We start from the raw sequence: 5,353 nt of genomic DNA, 5'->3' as shown, positions 1-5,353 counted from the left end.
TGACTTTGAGAAGAGAGAGTTCTCTCTCATTCACTGCCTAGTGGAAGGTCAGTGAACATCTGCATTTCAATAGAAAGCAGTTAGTAGTCCTAACACCAGGAGTTGCTCATAATTAGGGATTATTAGCCAGCAATATGGAATGATTGATACAGAGTTAGAGCTAATGACTTTAAAGATGATTAGGCCACTTTGTCACTTGTTGTTTACTCTGTCTATAAACTCAAAAATCCATTCACTTTGACAACTAAAGAATTATGTTCAATGCTGCTCGGAGAATCAGTCGAATTGTCCAAAAATGGGGCTGTCAGTAGTCAGCTCACCTCAAAACTAGATGAGAAACAGCAGGAGCTGAATGGTGCATAAGAGCCATGAGGGGTGGGAAATATGTTAACAGCCTAATTGCAATTTTTTTTTCTTGCTTAGATATGTGCAACACCCCAAGATTTGCCTATCCCCTTGAATGCTAAAGGCATTGCTTCACAATATCTCTGGGACAGATTTCAGCATCACTTACTAATGATCTTCATCTTTCAACAGCAGAGAAATAATCAAAAAAAGATCATCTCTCATAAGGCAGCCCATGGCTGGGAGGGGAAGGTGGGGAGGGAGAAAGGCAGGGATGAAGCTTCAGGGGGCCATGCCCCCAGCTATCCATCACCACTGTAGCCTCCTCACAGGAGACAACCCTGTAATAGAAGCTGGCTAATTTCTTCAGAAATATCTCATTAGTCCCTCCCTTCCCAAGCTGCCTCTCTATTAAAATGTGATAAATGAATTCTGCCATTGCCAATTCTAGCCTGTCCCTTTAATGAAATGAAGATGCGTCATGCTGGCATGCACTCAAGATAGAAATAATTATTCATGGGCCAGTGAAAGTATTTCAGTCACAAAGCTCATAACTGCCCATAACAGATACTAAAGGATAAGATCTCAGTTTGCTCTAGAGGGCTCTGAATAGAGAGAGAGGAGCATGTATATACCTTAATAACAATAAAAACACATTTTAAAAAAACAAACTCTACAAGCTGCATGTTGTCCAGGATTTTTCCCCTTCTTTTATTACAAGATGTTTGTGACAAGTTGGTGGTGGTGAAAAGAAAGGGTAGATTTAGTGGCTAACCTTTGGCACAGCATGGGCCCTTTTCATTTCACAGCCCCATTGTGGCTTTTGAAATAACCCTGAATTATGACAATGAAGGTACTACTTAGGGTAAGAGGAGCCTAATCTGGAACTCTGAATACAAGATTAAATAAATGAACTGTTCTTCCCACCTTTGTTAAACCCAGAGATGAAGGAGAAGCTCTGACTGGAATTTTGAATCCTCCTTTTCTTCCCTCCCCCACACTTCCCTCCCGACACGTTGCTGAGTTCCCCTGCACGCACACTCACTCTCTGCTGAGTTCCACTGGGCATTTCATTTCTGGCAGGCAGTTTGTGGGTCATAATGAATCTGAGAATTTGACTGACTTTTCTTTTAGCTCTTTGCCCTCTGAAACGTCAGGAGTGTCTCAGTGCCTCTGCTGTTCTTCACAGCTAGCTAAGCTATTCATTGATGTGTCTCCAGATGCATTTGCATTCAGTTTTATGCAAGACGGCAGCAGCTCCTGGATGAGCTGGATTTCAAATGGCTTTGGAAACAAAAAATGGGCAGCTATGAACCAAGTGATATGCATTACATTCCAAATGAGAAATATATTGTGCACCAGGACGTGAGTCAATTATGGAATAAACGCAACAGAGAAACCAAAAATAAAAAATGAGCTCTGTTCATTTCTTACTCTTGTGATAAGCCTTTAGTGGTACTAGAGATTATTCATATCACCGTGTTTGTTTGTTAAAAAGTAATAGATAAAGTGTTCTTGATCTGCCACTGAAATGCAGCCACCTCTGTGGCAGATCTGAGCACCTATAGCAATATAATATGATGGTTTAGGAGAGAAAATGAAACAGATGTCTGTTCACCTGGCAACTTCAGGAGGCCGTACTCTAGCAGAAGCTTCCAATATGGAATCTGAACAAGGAATCAGGACACTGGCAGAATTTGCCTTGTGATCTCTGCATGGTCAGGTAGCTTGAAATTTCCCTCCCTTCAACAGACACTCAAAAGTAAAGCACTGATCCAAGATGTGTACAGACATTTAGGGTCCTCGCTCTGGTTCATGGTGCTTTACATGAAACCCCCTGAGTTAGAAGCCCCTACCCAACCCAACAGATGTTCGTCTGCTGAGTCAGGGACTCAAGCCTGTCTCTGGCCTTGGCTAGAAGGCGGGGGCACTCCAGCAGCCTCTGAGGAGGCTGCCAAATCACCCCTCTCCCCAGCTCTGCTCCCCCTAGCCCTGGGGCTGGCAGTGGGGGGGGCAGGCGGAGGAGGGGAGCAGCATGGAGCCACCAGTTGCTTTGCCTGGCCAGAGCAGGAGGGCAGGGGCTGGGCGGAACGGAGCTGCGGGGGGTGAAATGGAGCCCTCACCTCACATGCCCGACCCGGCTCCCCTCAATACCCTAGTTGGGGGAGCTGGGGGGGAGGAGGAGGGGGGAGGAGGTAAGAGGGCTCCGTTCCATGCCCACCCCACCTCCAGCTAAGTCAAGTGACTGGCAGCTCCATATTGCTCCCTACCCCTTCCCCTTCCTCCCCCACTGACAACCCCAGAGGAGAGCTGGACTGGTGCTTGCCAGTGGGAGCACCAACCCACCCCTGCAAAGTGGGAAATATTAGCCCTGGAGGGAATACAAGTTCCCTAAGGTGCTCTGCTTTACAGAGCCTTCATCAAACACCTGATTTGTTCAGGGTTAAATTTCATGTAATCAGCCATTTGAAAAGTATTCTGCAGCCATGCACATGTGTTATATCATGGCTGTAGAGTGCTCTCAGGGGCCTGATTGTATGTAACTCGTTTTAAAAAACCCAAGTCTGCTTTCCCGCTCTCTACTATGATGTCTGTTGTTATTTTTATACACAAGAAATCATTTTCCATCTAAAAGGACTGTGATTTTAGATAAAGGAAAACTGCAACTAGATTAGATGACATGGAAGTACAGGATGTGTGTGCAACTTGCTCTATGACAGGTTATAGGAGTCTGAAGGGCAGCTGCTTCTTGATTGGCATCATTCTCCAGAATGTATAGGTTTGGTGCACAGAAAGCAGGCAGGGACATCACAGTTCAAATAAATTAGTTCCATAAAAATATTTTCCTCTTGGTTGTAATATTCTTCAATATCCAAAGATACAGTCTGCTCCAGTTTTATACCTTCTAACCCTCCATGGGCTAGAACCTCAAAGATGACACCTCTATTTCCACTTCTGGACATGTGCACAGCCACCCACATCCTGACACCATGGAGCAATTGAGTGCCTAAGCCCCAGAAGATTCACAAACTAAGCATTATCCTATATATCTCACCCACAGAGCCTATACTGTTGCACTTCTAACATTGGGCTGGAAACCAGGTGACCCAGGTGATGGTCCTAACCACTAGTCTGTAGATTTATTCTGACTTTCCCCTTTGGCCCTTCCTCCATATGTATCTTGTACAGTGCCACATTCCAGCAATTAAGGTATTAATTAACTTAAAATGTAAACTAATTAACAGTGTGCATATAACACTATGCTGAAGTCTCTGTGTTCATAGTGGTTAGGAATTAATGGTAGAAATAAAATGATATATTATTGCACATGACAATATCTTGCACACATTTAATTAATTTTTTTTGGAAAAAGATGGTACTAAGAGCTCCTAAAGGATGCTGGCTTCTGAACATATTCTTGAAGTGGGTAGCAGGCAGCAGCTGTTTGATCTCTTTTAGATATCTCTTTTCTGTGTTTAATAAGAGTGAAGCCTCCTTCAGAAGATTCAAATGAATGATTTGTCATTTTTCAACAAAACATCCACCCAGGCAGATGAACAGACTTTCACCTGCCCTGTAATGTCAGATTCACCCTTCTCTGCATGAGCATACTTAGGTCTTTAACATAACTCCCAACTCACTTTTCTCTCCACCAAAAAGGTTTTTCTATTTGAAAGTTTCATTTAAAGGGTGCAAGCACACACAGAGAAAGCGAGAGAATGAACCACATGGAAAGGCATTTATCTACCTCCAGTGGATGATAAGTAAATGATGGTAGAATTTGAATCAGTTGTTCTGGAGAGTCTATGCATTTTAAGACTGACTGCTGAAATTCAAGTACCATGAGCTAGATTCTGTTGTTCTTATTCCAAAGGAAACCCTATGGGTTGCATCTGGGCTGCAGGTCATACTTCATGACTCATCTGTACAAAAATATATTGAAGTTCTCTGGAATCAAATATGCTGTATCGAGGCTTTGTTCTAAAAAATAAATAAGGAAAAGTTTAATACAAGAGGCTGGAAATTCTTTCTGAGAGAGTGTATTTTTTCTTACTATACAAGACTAGTATAACAGAAAACATGTATTCTTTCTCTCTTTCACTTTCTCTCTCTCTCTTGGCCAGAACCTCCCATTTTTTTACCCCTTTACTGTACTCAGGAAGGACAAAGGGACAGTAATCTGTCTGAAAATGCCCAGCTACAGACAATTCACCTTTTGGTAGGAAACTCCCAGCTGGGCATAATTATCTAGCAGCTGTCTCTTCCTGTGTTTCTCCCTGCCTCCTCCTCCCTCCCTCCTCCCCAATCCTGGCAGAGGAGCTATGTGAGAGGGAGGGTAAAGAAGAGCAGGCTTCCTTTGGTATAAGGTCTAGTAAGAATCTTATACCAAGGACTGAACTTAGAAAAGCCCATTAGCAGCTGTGACAACAGAGCCAGGTTTGGCCTTGGACTCCATGGATCTCCTGTGCCAACCTCTACCAAGCAGAGATCTGGTCCAGGAAAACATGATGTGTCCACTTCCATTCCTGTCTAATTTTTTACACTAGCATTGCCTCAGGGTTTGTTTGTTTTTTTGTTTTTTTTTAAGAAGCAGGTCCATTTGCATTAGAAGACCAGTGCAGTGCATTACATTTCCTTGTTCAGCTAAACTCGTTGTCCCTCGTTCTGCAAAATGCTTAGGGGTAATATGGAGCAGTGAATGAAAGCTCAATTTACAAATGTGGGGGTGCAAAACTGTGTTTCTGTGCTACATTCCACACTTTCTAGCCCGCAAACAGATGTGTGTATATGCACGCATGTGCCAAGAAGTGCTAGAAATAGAGCATTGCTCTTGAGTGAATACAAGCTTTACATATTCATATTTTTAAAAAACTAAGCCCCCACCATTTGCACTTAAGTGCAAGTAATTCTGTATGTGGGTGCAAGTGGTAGCCGATCTTCTTATAGGATGTGTTGTAGCTATTACTGCCTTGAGAAATTACCCTTGCCACAATCACTAACACATTTT

The sequence above is a fragment of the Crocodylus siamensis genome, chromosome 2, assembly GCF_052110815.1.
Source record: "Crocodylus siamensis isolate JL-2025a chromosome 2, ASM5211081v1, whole genome shotgun sequence".
NCBI classification, from domain to species: Eukaryota; Metazoa; Chordata; order Crocodylia; family Crocodylidae; genus Crocodylus; species Crocodylus siamensis.
Note: the sequence above shows the minus strand (reverse complement) of the source record.